We start from the raw sequence: 16664 nt of genomic DNA on the forward strand, positions 1-16664 counted from the left end.
ATAATGTGCAAGGAAAACACCTTAACATTTTGAACCATCCATCAAAGGTTAGTGTGAAATGCCTAAAAAAAAAGTAGATCTGTCATCTTAGTGGTCCTCTAGTGTTGGTCTCATAGATATGAAAAGAGGTAAATACAGATACATAAATAGATCATAGACACATGGTGGGGTAAATCTTAGATTGTTAATTCTTGAGAATCGACTCATGATCATTATATCAGAAATGTCATATGTTCATTGTGTGTGCTGTGCCTTGGGAGCTGAAATGCCTAAAAAATTTTATAGTTTAAGGATTTAAGATATTATTTCATAACGATGAATTTTAGGGTTTATGTTTGTCACATACTCTATTCAATTTTAAGGTTTATTTTTTTATTGAAACCTCAAGTCATTCCATTATTGTAGTCCTAGAAGGTCGTCTAAGCTAGAAGTTTTGGATAAAAGCATTACATGTGGGAGATTTGCATTGGCCAAATTGTACAAATTGGTCAAATTTACTATAGAGATCTGCATTGGTCAAATTGTACAAACAAATACTCGATTGTATTCCTTAATTGTACAAACCTCTAGACTTGTTCTATATCTTTGTTTTTTGTGTTCATGTAGAAAAATGTACGTAGTTGCTAGAGAGGGTGAGTTGAATAATTATAAATCTTAAACTCAAGATCACTGTTAGTTAGTTGTTAGTTACACCGTGGGAATATAACGTGCAACAATAAAAATAAGCATGACTAACATTACAATTTTATACGATTTAGAACTCCTAAAGTTTTTATTCATAGTTTATGACTTGTAAAGATAGTTACCCTTAGAATTCTACTATCTTTCTCCTTTTCAGAGGCAAAGAAATTTCTTACAATGAAACAATACAATTAGTCAAGCTCGTAAGTAAACAAGAATAAGACTAAATCAAAATTAAAAAAAAAAAAAAGCAATCTTGAATGAGGAGCACTTTCTCTCTTCTCAAGTCTTTTTCGCCTTGCCCCTTTATTTGTAGCTTTGAATTGGTTGTCTTCAAACTACTTAAGTCCAATCAACTATTTCTTTTTCCAATTGAATATTTTGATGATCACATAAGCTTTTGCTGGCAATGAATCCTTCTATCAACTCCACCTAATTTGGTCAATTATGTAATTAGCAACATATATTTTAGTCGACTCAAACTTTCTCTAGTCGATGGGTTTACTTAATCAAGTAAGCCATCTGATGGTTGCTAGCTTTCTCTATTAACTTAATAGTCTTATTCAACAATAAGACAAACAAAATAAAAGAAGCAATCTTAAATGTGCAAAATGTTTTCTCTAGTCTTTTCAAGCCTTTCTACTAGCTTTTACAAGCTTCCATTGTTGTATTCAGTAAACTATTATTCTTTACTAATCCAATCTACTATTTTTGTGATCGCGTATACATGTACCTAATAATGAATACTTTTATCAACTCCATTTGATTTTAGTCGAATGTTCTATCTTGTAATGGATATTACAGTCAACTCAACCTTTTTTAAAACCACTAATCTTTTTCATCATGTAAAGACAACTAACAGTTGTCTTTCTTTGTTGATCACATTTTGATTATTTTTATAAGGGATCTAATCAACTGCCTAGCCAATTATACTCACATCAGTCGATTGGATCATCAACTACAAACAAACTATGATTGAGTTATCACATAAGTCAAAATCTACTGAAACTCCAAAATACACGTCACTTGGAATCTCACAACTAACTAAAGAGTTTTATCTACCAAGAGACCTCATCTTTGATCTTCCTTGTCTACGGCTAAGTATTCAATTATCTTTAACCTATTTGGACTTCTACTATCAAACACCTAGTCACCCTTAACTTACTCGGACTTCTCTACTATGGTCGTCTTGGACTTCTCCTTTACCAATATCCGTTGAACTTCTCTAATTGTCAAGTATCCAATCAAGGCTTACTTTGTGTTGGTACAATCAATCTCTAGTCAAGGTTGACAAAGCTTGAGTTTGGGAGATTGTTGATTGCAAGACACCCCCATATTCGCATATTTATTGATTCTTTGTCAAAGTTTTTGTACCTAATCCAAAACGGATTATGATAGGGTAAAAAATTATTAATTGCATATTTATTGGTTATATACATAACAACAATGCGTATTGATTTTTTACGTATGAGTCACAAATATCAAATATATATAAGAACTCAATAATAGAATTGAGAATGCCTCGTTCTTTGAACATGTATTTCTGTATAAAATCCGAGAGGAAACAAGTTCTTCAAAATAGATATATGAAACACAAGAAGAAGAAGATAAACCAGTTGAAATTGAGCCTAGATAAAGTAAAAGAGCTCAGGTGGAAAAATTTTACGGAAAGAATTTTATCACTTTCATGTTGAAAAGTGTATCCAAAAGTTATTCAGAAGCAATAAGCTCTTCTGATGGATCTCCATAGAAAGAGACAATTGCATTTGAGATGGATTCTATCTTATAAAATCACACTTAGAAACTTATGAATCTTCCTCTGAAAAGTAAACTACTCAGTTACAAGTGGATCTTTAAGAAGATAATAAAATCAGTTGACATCATTGATAAGTACAAGATTAGATTGGTAATTAAAGATTACTAACAACAAGAATACATTGATTATTTTGATACATATTCTTTGATGTTAAGAATAACTTTTATTAGAGTTTTGTTAGCTATCGTCTCTCTATGAAATCTGAAAATATATCAGACGGATATAAAGATGGTCTTTCTAAATAAAAATTTAAAAGAGAAAATTTATATGAAACAACCTAAAGGGTTTTCTATGACAAGGCAAAAAAAATAAGGTTTATAGATAGGTGAAGTTATTATACGACTTGAAACAAGAGATAAAACAATGACATGAAAAATTTGACAATTGTAGTAAAAGGTGATTACGCTTATCTCAGGCGCCCCTCACAACCCATCCCCAGGTTATGTGAAAAGAGGTAAATCACGGAATCAGCTAATAGCCGACCGCCAAGTGATTAGAGGGTGGGAGGAGTTTGAGAAATTTTACATTGCCATGAAGGAACGTGAATTTAAAATCAATGAATGTGATAAATGTGTCTACATGAAATTTACAGAGAATGACTATGTCATCTTATGCCTCTATGTATATGACATACTTATCGTTAGGAGTAATGATAAGATAGTAAAATCCACTAAAAATATGTTGAACTCAAGTTTTGACATAAAAGATATGAACTTAGCTGATGTGATTCTAAAAATCAAAATTCTCATAACATCAAAAGGATTTATTCTAAATCAGTCTCATTATGTGGATAAAATTCTTGACAAATTCACTAAAGTTGATATTCATTGGTATGGACTTCGATAGATATGAGTCAACATCTATTAAAAAATCAAGGAGAGAGTATCTCTCAGATAAAGTACTCTAAAGTAATTACAAGTCTATATATCTCTTGAGTTGCACACGATCAAAATGGTCCCTTAGCAGGCAGCTAGAGGGGGTGAATAGCATGTATAACAAAAAACAGAACCTTTCTCGAACTTTACAGACTTGATTAAACTAACACTTGCATAAAAGGATTAAAAAGTTAATTAAAGAAAGACGAGGCACAATAAGAGTTACTCGGTTTGGAATCAGGGGATTGCTAATCCAAGAAAGTTGAAGACTCACTAAAATCTCCTCTGGACGGAGAAGCCTCTTACAGTAGTCAAATCTTACAACTACAAAGATAAAATTAATTGGAATCAATTACAAGTGTTATTCTAAGCTACTGGGACCAGGACTGTATTTATAGCCCTGGTCGGGCGCTTCGAAGGGTTCTAGGCGCCTAGAGGGGGATAAACTTTTATCCCCGTTCTAACAGAACATGTCACTTCATGTTTAGATGAAGTTCCTAGTCCGGGTGCCTCGAAGGATTCCAAGGGTCTGGATCGAGAAAGTCAACTTCCTGTTGACTTTTGGTCCCGGTCTTCCGCTCTAATTCCGCTCGCATTAATCCGGATCTTCCGCTCTGATTCCACTTGCTTGGATGATTTCGGCCATCTGGAATAGGGCTTACCCGAACCCATTTTCTGACCTGCAAGCAGTCTTCCGCTCCGGCTTCTCATCCCTCAGAAACGCTGCGTGCCTCCTTCTCGTTCGCCAGCGTATTCTTTTGCAGTGCCTCATCCCTCGGATGCATCAAGCCGGTCAGCTCTCTCCAATGTCGGCCTTCTTGCTAGCTGCATCTTTCGCTCGACTTCCTGTGCTCCTAAGTTCCTGCACACTTAGACATAAAGGTTAAGTACCAACAAGATCTAACATAATTTGGTTGATCACATCAAAACTACTTTAGAGTACTAACAGATTAGACTTAGCTTACACAAGAAGTAAACTGAGCAGGTACACGAGTAATCTCAGTGTTGAGCACTAAAAAGGGATAACAAGGGTATTGAAGTACTTAAGGTATACTCGTGAATATGGATTGCACTATACGAGATATTCTTCTATGATTGAAGGATAGAGTGATGCGAATTGAATATCTGACATGAAAGACTCAAAGTCTATGAGTGGGTATGATGTATTCACTCTAAGAGGCGCAGGTATATTGTGGAAATCTTCTAAGCAATCCGTAATAACCAGATACATAATAAAATATGAGTTTATATCTCTTGATAAATGTGGTGAAGAAGCTGAATGACTATGACAATTCTTAAAAGATGTTCATAGATGCTGAAACCTATGTCGATAATTGCATACATTACGATAGTCAATCGACAATTAGTTAGACATAAAGTCATTTGTATAACGGTAAGTCTAGGTATATACGTTGTAGAAACAATATCATTAGACAAATACTCTCAATGACAATTATCACGGTTAACTATGTGAACTTAAAGGATAATCTAATGGATCCACTAACCAAAGGGTTAAACCAAGAGTTAGTTGCAAGCTCATCGTGAGCGATGTACTTGATGCCGATGAAAAATATTGGTGCAAAGGAAACCCAATCTATACAGACTCGAGATCTCAAGAACTATGTTTAATAAGACAACCTAACTATACCGACTAAGTGGGGGAACTACCCAATTAAAGATGGTGGTTAAGCGTATAACTTTTAATGATTCAATAGAGTAATGTGGAATACTTCTAAGAGATCACCTATATGAGAAAGAAATAGGGTCACTTCGAAGAGAATTGAAAGCACAATTCTTGGAACTTCTCACAACACTAGACATGTTTATAGCTAAGAATGAACACACTTATGATAATTGAGTTGTATTAGGGAGAGTTCTGGGTGAAATATGTCAATACTTATATAGCAAAATAGTTTTAAAACATCATGTCTACTGTCAGCTAGTAATCAAATAGATCTTTACAAGAGAATGTTCAAATGGTAAAATCTACCTATCATATACTTGACTTAACTATTGAATGCTATTACATACCATATTTCTATTTATGTAGGAGATTTGTTGAATATATGTGAATGAAAAAGACGTAAAAAGGAAAGAGACTTCATTGTGAATGAAATTTTAGTCTCATATTGAGAGTTTCAAGACATGTTGGTTGATTTATATTAATTCACAAATATTGATGTTGTGAACAAATATATGAAAAGAGATTTTTCTCTCACGCATGGGCCTGCATGAAGGTGCAAATTCAAGGTTCAGATTGCATTGGCCCAAAGGTGATTCATGTGCGAGCATGACATATTTGCGTCAAATGTTGGACTGGTCGAGGCAAAAGTTGTCTAAGTGAATCAACTTGTGTTTTGCCACTTGAATTTTTTTTTTTTGCTAGTTGCTCAAATGTAACAGATACATTAATCATTGATTAATGGAGAATCTGTAACCTCAGGGCGTTTTTAGTCGGATGAGAGTCTAAGCTCTTATATAAGGAAGTTGTAACTAAGAGCAAAATAAGGTGCAGAACTAAAGAAACTCCTTCACCTTCATTCCTCCATTCTTTCTCTCTATCATACACTCGTTCAGCAGCTTTATCCATGATAACAGTCAAGTACTCACTCAGTTCGCTACAAACAACCAATGCTTGGTTGTCGATGTGATCTTTCTGTTATATCTTGGGAAACAAATGTCCATCATAATCTCGAAGCACCGTCTGAGAGGGATGAATCTATTTTAAGAAAACTACGTTAGATACAAGTCTCGACACTTTGTTGTCTTGGACATCTCGTCCTCATTCTTGGACATCTTAGCCTTGGCCTCAGACATCTTGACCTAGGTATTAGACATCTCGGTCTCGGACATCTCAACCTTGGTTCGAACATCTTGACTTCGACACTCGGGGTGACTCAGCAAGTTCTGAATAGAAGATTGTCCAATAAAGAATAGTATTATTAATACAAATCAACTGTGAATAATATTAGTCGACTTGATTTTCATTAGTCACTTGAGAATGATATTTTCAATAGAATGAGAATAGTATTTTTAGCACAAAATGATAAAATAAGTTGAAAATAAATAGAAAGTTTTGCAATCATCTGAGGCAATCAACTAATGTAATGACATTCAACTGGGTAGTTAACTCAAGTCAAAATGAAACTTAATAAAAAGTTTTATAGTTGATTGTGGTACTTGATTAGTATAGTTAGTTGATTTATTCAATAAATTGATGGTAAAATATGAATTTGTTGAGGAGATGAGATTCGGATACAACTTCCACAATGGTCGAATTGTTATCGTCTATAATGGATTAGTCGATTAGGAGGAGGCTAGCTAGTACTCAATTGATTAGTTAGTAGTCACTATAGGACAACAAACAACTAGCCAACTAATTAATAAGTTTAGGATACAAATAAAAACTCTATAGGGTATTTCATAGAGATTTTAGCTAAGACTTTATGAAATTTATCAAAAGGTGTCAGGGCGAGTGCTGTTATATTTCAATATTTCACACCTACATGACTTTTCCATTATGACACCATATGTTTCTAGATCTCAAAACCCAACTTCTAGAATCATTCAGAGTTAAGTCAGAGTTGAGTCTAAGTCACTCCAAACTAAGTCATACCAACTCAAGCCTGTGCCAAGCTATGCTGAGTCAACATTCACTACAAGAAAAATGGTCTATTAGGACATTTTCTTTACGACACTTATTATAAAATGTCATTATAAACCCTTTATAATGACATTTATTAACACTAATTAATTTTAAAACTATAATATCTGATTAGATCTTTTATCTTGACACATTTTATAAATGTCATCATCAATATTAAATATATTAATATAATTTATATCATATAACGTTAACCTAGAGATCAACTTTTCCCAAACGCGCTCGTGCCCCGTCTCCACCGCCGCAAGGTACTCGATCGACTTTTCCCCAAACGCGCTCGTGCCCCGTCTCCACCGCCGCAAAGTACTCGATCGACTTTTCCCCAAACGCGCGTGTGCCCTGTCTCCACCGGCGCCGTTGCTCCTCAATCGTCTCTGCTGCTACACCTTGATCGTCTCCGCCGCTGCGACGAGATCGCCTTTGTCGCTGCGCCTCGTCTCCACATCTGCGGCCAGTCTCCACCGCCGTGCCCCATCTCTGTCATTGTTGCACCCCATATTCCTTTGTCGCTTCCCTCACTGCAGTGAAATCGTAGTTTAGGGCTGCGCCTCATCGCTGTCGCTGTGCCCGTCTCCTCTGTCGTGCCCTATCTCTGCCAGTGTCGCGCCCCATCTTTGCCACTGTGCCCCGTCTCCGCTACTGTCGAGCTTTATCTCTGCTGCAGGTCTCCCCTTTTTCCACAAGACGCAGTTCTATTCTCCTCAGCACTGTGCCGAAGCCACCATTAGTCTTCGCTAAGGTTTTTATTTTTTTCTAACAATTAGGATACTTGTTGAATTCATGAATCATGCTTTAGTTATATCCTTAGTTTGCCTAATCCCTATGTAGCTTGAAGACCTAATAATAGAATTTGATTTGTGCATGTTATTAAAACCTTTTACATCATCTGCTACATAGATTCCTTGCTTCATGAATCCTTGCTTCAGTAATTGAATCCCTGCTTCATGAATCATTGCTTTAGTAAATGAATCATGCATGTTAGAAAATGTAATAAGGAACTTGTTTTGGATGGACTTGTTGTTATTGGTGGTGATGACTCCAATACTAATGCATACCTGCTTGCTGAAAATTTTAGGTTGAACTTTGAAACAAGTCATTAAACCAATATTGTACTTATTTTGATCAACCAATTTAAGATCATACTACTGGATGTGCTGCCATAGGACATGCTTTTCATTAGAGTTAGGATCGATCAATTCTTCCATATTTTCTTGCTGAAAAAAAATTAATTGCCTTTGAACATGTCAACCATGTAAATCTATTTATCTTAGTTTATCATCAATTGAAGTAACATCTAATTGCTCTCTAATTATATTTTCTTTTATACAAAAAATTTCTTTGTTTTGTGAAGAAATGTTGTTGTAATCTGTTCTATAAATCTGTTTATACATGCCAACATTCTATAAATCTGCTTGTAGTGTGTGTGTGTGCCCCTATTATACATGCCAACGTTTTATACATGTGTGTTGTGACTATATATATATAAGGACAGTTTATGTAAGTATCCCTCTCCTCATTTTCTGTAATATAGTAGTAAGAAGTTGCTGCAACTAAACATACAAAGGAACCTTTACATTCTAGATTATACTATAATCCTGAATTATCAATTCAAGTCCTCTTAGAACAGAGAGATGAAAGAGCTCATGCCGAACAGTATATGGGACTAATTACTTTTTGGAACAAAGAAAAATCAAAGGTAGACAATATTTTTTTATTTAGAATTTGATTATAATCGTATGTAGATTTTTATTTTGAGTAACATGTGTGCATTTCAATATATTAGGAAATGTGTGCAAAAAATAAAGCTGCCAGAAAGCACAAGATAATGCATCAAACCACTGGAAGGACATCTTTTGCTCAAGTGCAACATAAATTGGTAATTCTTCTTATTCATATTATAATTCTATACGAGTTTTACTATCCCCAAACTTAAAATGCTTTAGAGAATAATTTACAATATCTGTGCTTTTGTCTGTATATTATGAGTGCTCGACCTTAGTAGTAAGGTACACATTTGACTTCTGGAAAATGTTTCATGCTGCTAAGATTGAAAACTGCTAAGATTGAAAATATTTCATGCTTCAAGTAAATGGTATGAGAACATCTGGTAAACAAAGCATGGGACTAAAATAGTTGCTGAACTAGATCGTCAGTCTATGCATGGATATATATATTTTTTTTGCTGCTGCTGTTCCCATCTAACTGCTTCAAGTAAATGGTATTTTTTTTTGTGCAAGTTTGATGCTCTTTGGAAAACATGCTTCTATTGATTAGCTTTACTAGATTTTATTAATTAGTTTTATTGAAGTAACTGAAGGTGGAAAACATGCTTATTATATTGGGATGAACTTGAATATTTGCAGGAAAAAGAAAAGGGACACCCTCCATCACGAGTTGAATTATTCCAGGCTTGCTTTACTCATGCCAATGGAAGTCCTTCAAGTAATATTGTAGCAGAAAGATTGGTAAGCTATTTTATACTCTTCAACTATGTTGTAGCAAAAATAATTTATTTTAATTATCATTATGTATTTAATAAGCATCAACATGTTATGTTTTGATAAAGGCTGCAATGAATGAATTAACAAATCAACTTCCTGAAGATTCTAATGATCCAGTGAATCAGAATGATATATTTGCTCAAATCATGGGACCAGATAGACCTGGTCGAGTACGTACGCTTGGTGATGGTGTTAGTCCATCTGATTTATGGGGAGAAGTTCCTAGTCGTGACACATGCAATCGACTAGTGATGGAACAACAGACAAAATTAGAAAAAATTGATGAGCAAATTAAAAAGCAAGGCCAACATATTGCAATGTTAGAAGCTAAAATTTCTGATCAATCAAACCAGAGTCATTTTTCAAATTACAATAGCAATCAGCAACCATCACCAAATAGCAATCCACAAATGTCTGTTCCTCATCATCCATCTTTACGAGTAAGGTTTATTTAATTTCATTTTTATTATGCGTTTCACACATAATAAATATTTAATTTTAAATAAATATGAAATGCATTTGCAGTTAATAGTAAGCGAAGATTACTATTAGGTGAATATGAAATGATACTTTACATTTTCTCGTTTGGTATGATATTTAATCTTTATCATTATTTCTATTAACTTTTTGTCTTCATTGTTTTATTTCACTAATACAGATTTATTCATTGTATTTGTAGGTGATAGATACTTGGATTTTTGTAAAGCAATACGACGGTTGAAGATGGTCTGCCTAGTTAGTTTTTATTTTATAAGATTATGTTCTAAAACTTAATATTTTGAGTGTAGTGTGTTGTTAGTTTTGGATGTAAAGAACTTGTCGTTAGTTTGCATTTGTAACTTTGACTCAAATAGTTGTTGGATGAATTAGATTATCTATTTGCACTTTAAATAATATTTTATAATTGTTTTCTATTGTAAATGGTGGATGGATTGTGATGATGTGCAAATATTGAATTCATGTTATATATTCTATATAAATATTAATGATCATTTTAAATATATTTATGCAATTATTATAATGACATTTGTTAGTGTCATAATATATTAGTTAAGGTGACATTTAAAATGATTTTATAAATTAACTTTACTGACATTTTTTATTGTCCTTATAGCAAATATAAATATCATAATAAATGAGTTTTGTTGACATTTAACTTTATCACTGTTATGATGATAACACGACATATATAAATGTCCTTAAAAAGACTTTTCTTGACATTTTATAGTGTCGTTATATCTTTAAATTAGGACACTTTTGATGTTAGCATCGATATTGTTTAACGACATTATAGAATGTCAGGAAATTGAGGAGGGTCTAAGACGACATCACTTTATAGGGCGTTTTTGATAGATGTCACCAAAGCGTTAATGTCACCTTAAATATGCTATAAGGACATTTATGTGTGTCACGATAGACCATTTTTCTTGTAGTGATTGAGCTAGGCCGAGTCAATATGAGTTGAGTGAGTTTGCCCAAACTTTTGATGATTGTCCACGTAACCTTCCTTAGGTGTGGCCTTCCATTCCACTTGTTCCTGGTCATTATATGAATATGATCCCCAAGTCATACTAAGTTCTTTTATAAGTGATACCCCTGGTTAATAAGGCCAAGACATTATGCCTTCGTGGCTTTTCCATGATAACACAATATATTTGAGACCTCAAGGCCTAACCTCTGGAGTCATTCGGAGCTAAGTTGAGGTTGAGTCCATGCCAAGTCACTCCAAAGCGAGTCAATGTTGAAATATACTAAGTCAGCATTGAGCTAGACTGAGTTAATCCGAGTTGAGTGAGTTCGAGTTGACTTTTTGTGAGCTTTTGACATATGTTCACCTGACCTTTTCTATGCCTGACCTCCCATCACACCTACTCGTAACTTGGATATGGTCCCCATACCATCCCAAGTCCTACTTGGATATGGCCCCATTGCAAGTACAAGTTTTACTTAGGTATGACCTCCCACCTACTATATCATCTTGTTTCATACTTGAGCAAGATCAACTCTCATTTAGGTATAATCTCCCATTTACCTCCACTTATAAATGACATGCATATGATTAGAAAAGAGGGCAACTACAATAAATTTGAATTTTCATGGTGGGCATCAACTGCACTCATTAATATTATTATCTATGTCATACTCATTTATATGCGTTGTTAATATCCTTATGCTTATACAAATCACATGTAAAAAATAAAAAATACACTATCAATAAATATTTCTATGACATATAAAACTAAACGCTTTTAAATTTTAATATTAACAGTGCGTAGAGCACTCTATTAAAACTTAATTGTCACGACACATAGAGCACAATGTTAATGGTCTTACAATAAATTTATTTTCACGGCGAGCATCAAAAAATCACATTGCACTGCAAAACTTTTTTCTTTCGACCGCCGAACACTCAATCGGTGAGCAACAAACCTCCAAATCTCATTGCTTCGCGATGGGCAGTTTCATCTTCCAAGGAGCATGCAACTGAGCTTTCGCTCTCTCTCCCTAGCCTTCCACCGTTTACTTTAGGCTGTGAAGGTTAGTTTCATTTTCTCTCCTTTTCTTGTGGTGGTTGCCCTTTATGTATTCCTTCATAGATCTCGCTTCAATCGATATTCATTGCCATCGCCACACTTTAATTTAGAGCAATGAGGAGTAAGACCACATTCACATAATGAGCCACACTTTATCCCTTGTTAATTGTAGAAAGAAATAGAAAAATATTCATCGGAATCTTAAAACACAACTAACATTGTTGATGATACAATTAGTCTTGTATTTGACAAGGAAGCTTGAGATAGAGTGCGCAGAATGAGCTTTAGAGTTACACCACTGAAAGTTGGAGCTTTTGTATAATAAAATGAAACTATTAAATAACTTCAAAGTATTATGTATAACCTTCAACAAGAAATGCAAGAAATAAAGGTCTATATTTTTTTAAAATATGAGGCAACAAATAAGCAAGAACATATTAATAATTTTAACATGATGATTCAAAGTAGTTGATGATGTTATTTCTGTTTCTCTCTGTTTTTGAGAGATTTTTTACATGAATTTGTGGTTATTTTTCTTGTCTTTGATCTAGGTGTTTAAGAGATTTGTCTGTGAATTTAAGGAGAGGATGATTGCTATTTCTATTCTAGTGTTTATCAAGAAGAGAATTCCAAAATCGATAATTCTTAGTTATTTTGATTTTTTTTGTTAGTAAAATTATCTTATGGTGACAATATATTACTTGACACTTCTTTTTTTTGTAAAATTATCTTATGGTGACAATATTTTTGTTAGTAGTGGCATTGATAAAGGAATTGGGAATGATGTTGGTAGTTGTAGTGATATCAATGTTGTAAAAAAATGGTAATGTTGGTAATATTAACTAACATCTAGTTGCATCTCATGTAACTATCTTAAAATTGTGGGTTTTCTAAATAACAAATTTGTTATAAACATAGGCATGGTAAAATTAATAACTTTGCATTATTATATAATCAAAATTGAAGAATGTGAGTCGTGGAGATATCCGTGATAATACTAAATGTAAGCTGCTTCATTGGTGTGTTGATGAAGTTGTTGCAAAAGTTCTAATTGCATCCACAAATCCAAAAGTAAAAGTGCATCATGTTCTTTTTGGTAGATTTAATTAGAAAGTTTAGGTTAATAGAGTCTTTTTTTTTTTTTTTTGAGAAGGTGAATCTAATTCGATCAAATGATAAAATATTTTTTATCGACGATGCAATAAGAAGTAATGTCATTGATTATCGATGCATTTCAATAGATTCAGTAGATTTGACCAAATACCAAACTCTATCACAATTCAAAATCATGATGCATTTTAAAATGAAAAAAGTGGAGATATATTTAGTAGATTCTCATATTTAATCAATATCTTAATTATTTATAGATGTTAATGCATCTTATGAGGAAATGGATGATGAAGAAATATCCAGCATGAAGAGCCTGTTGAACTAACAGAGTCTAGCGAGTAGGACCTACAAAATATTAATGTTAATGATTCAAATTCTTAAATCTCACTAGTTCTACTCTATAAGCTATTAATGTTAAAGTAATTCCTGTTTAGATTTAAATTTTACTAGTTTTACCCTATAAATTATTATTATTCTGATTTGATTATTATTATGAATGTGTATGTGTTATAATGTAATTTTGCAGATATAGACATGTTGGATCTGGCAGCAGCACTCAGTGGTCAGACTATGTTGTGGATTATTGGGTGTTGGTTAGTATTGATGTTATTAGTCATTTAATTTCCATTACATCTATTTTTTTTATTTGTAACATATTTCAAATATTTATATTTTTTTGATACAGTTTTACCCCAGATGGTCATCAAGTAGCGGTGTACATATTGTCAAAATTTAAAGAACGAGTATGCACACATCTGCTACTACATGGGGACATGTAGACCAGGGGATGAGAGATTCTTATTATGAGGAATTTTTTATAAGTAATTTTTATTATCAAGATTTTTATACTAATTTATGAACTTATTGTTGTTGAGAAAATATATTAAGGAGGCAGAGCATGAGGTAACATTTTATGTAACTTGGAACATTGCTTGTGCCAAACTTTACAAAGATATGCTATACAAATGTGTTAGTATTAGCCCTAGTACCAATTATGAGATGATTGATAAGGACACTTTTTATATGATATTTTATTAATTAATAAAAGCTAAAGCTGGTTATTATATTTACTTTAGTTCAGTGTCGAATAAATAAGTATAATAATATCCTAAGGTAGTAGGTTTTAATCTACAACATATTAATTAGTTGAATTGATAGTGAAATATTATAGATATATATAGAATACTACTCTTAACTATTCCTAATTAAGTATTAATATATAAGGATAATATTAATACGTTGAGACTAGCATGTAGGTCAATGGATGACTTAATCTCACAAGTCATAGATATGAGATATCAGGTTGACACATGGGTATATATTAGAGAATATGTACTGAATGACCCGTCATGAGAATGTTTCATGGATCGTTATATGAGTGTCATAAACATTCTCATAGTAACTATTAGTATGAATAGTCCTTAGACTTGAAGTCACTACGGTTCCCTACATAAGGAGTTGTGTACTTTGGTATCGACAAATGTCACCTATAACAAGGTGGACTATAAAATTGATTACTGGTATGCAATAAGTTTTGCATAGGGATGTGAGTGATGTAAATGAAATCTATCCCTTCCATACGACGAAAACGATATCTGTGAGCCCCTTGATTAGTAGGACACAAGAATGCATGATCATGCTCAAATAAGTTAATATGAGATATTGAGCTTATTCGATTGAGTATGTCTACTTAGAGATTAAAAAATACAAAGATTGATAAAAGGATGACACTGTCTATGCCTCATTAATAAATCTAGATATCAAGGATAGAAGGATTGAGTCATACAAGATAATAGACATGGAAAGAGTAGGTCGAATCTCGATATTCTCGTCACTTAAGTAGCAATGATATCTTATTAGATGTCACTCATTACTTATATATTTAAATGATTTTAGAGATATTGTCAACGTTACAAGAATCTATGTGTCACACACACACAAAGAATATGTTAATTTGAAGATGAGTTCATATTATGGATCGATTAAGTCTGATCCAAATTAAATTCATTGAGTTAAACTCAATTAAATCCAATTATTAGATTAAGTCTAATTCAAATTAGACTTATTAATGTTGGATCGAAAAGAATTTAGATATCTCCACAATGATATCATATTGTCCACTTTGAGCCTAAGCCCTTATGATTTTGCTCTTGGGTTCTACCCAAAAGACCTCATACCAATGGAGATATCTTTTCTCTTATAAACCCATGATCTTTCCCATGTGTTTTCAATGTGGGACTATGTTTGCAACCTTGCAACCCCAACAATTGAGTCAATTCGGATTGATGAGGATTAATGAGTTAGACTCATTGAGTGATTTGGTGAATTTGAATTCATCAAGGAAGATAAGTGTTCAATTTAGAATTGATCATGCATTGGATGAAGAGCAAAAAGATGGTCAATTTTGAATTGATTATGCATTGGATGAAGATAAATATTAATGTCAATTAAGGCAATTAACATTAAAGTAATTGATTGAATGAATACAAAAGGATTTTTGATTCATTTCATGAAGATACACTTGTGTTCTTGCTCTTCTTCTTCTTCTTCTTCTTCTTCCTCTTTGGTCGAAACCTCCTAGTTTGGTTGCTAGTACAATCTAAGGTGATTTTTCTCCTCCGAGTTTGTGAGTTTGTAAGATGGACGGAACGTGTTTGTGTGGATACCGAAAGGGGCGCGAACACCTGATCGTGTTGAGATCCAACGAGGACAAAGTTGCTGTCGAGAGTTCATGTTTATACAACAAAGGTATAACTCTCATCACAACTAGTATACGATTTTCTTCGCATGGATCTTCGAGAAAGGGTCTTATATTTATTCTGCTATGCTTGTGTTGTTTTGGGGCTCAAGAACCTCACAAAATGTAGACAAAAGGGTACAAAACCATCTTCTGTACTAGAAGATATTTGGGATGCATGACGAGTCATCTGGGATATAGAAAGATTACGGTTAAATTCAGCGACAACTCAAGCCAACAGAAACATTGAGCTGGCCGGCCCTAACATCAGATCCACAAAGCATACAATTGGATCTTGATCGATCATAGGGCATGCCATAAACTAGGTGAGTTTACAATTAACAAAGTTATACAATAATTCTTTAATTATCAATGAATTTATTTTGATTTAATTATATTATTTAATATTTAGGCAGACGAACTATAACGTCCTCCTACTTGTTAGGAGATATTTTGCAAGACACACAAGTCAGAGGATGACATATTTATTCATCGTAAATCAAAGATAATAAACGTGAGAATATAAACTTGAATACCTTGAACTTTTCTTATTAATGATTAGCTATTCTAATTATATATCTGATATGAATAATTTTTTATTTAAATAGGAAGAAATAACTGCTAGCTAGAGTTGCATAGGTGTTTCAGCTTGCTAGAGTTGCATAGGTGTTTCAGCTTGCTAGAGTTGCATAGGTGTTTCAGCTTGCTAGAGAGGGAGATGAGCCACAAATTCTATCCACCTACCA

The sequence above is a fragment of the Zingiber officinale genome, chromosome 4B (assembly GCF_018446385.1).
Source record: "Zingiber officinale cultivar Zhangliang chromosome 4B, Zo_v1.1, whole genome shotgun sequence".
Classification (NCBI taxonomy): domain Eukaryota; kingdom Viridiplantae; phylum Streptophyta; class Magnoliopsida; order Zingiberales; family Zingiberaceae; genus Zingiber; species Zingiber officinale.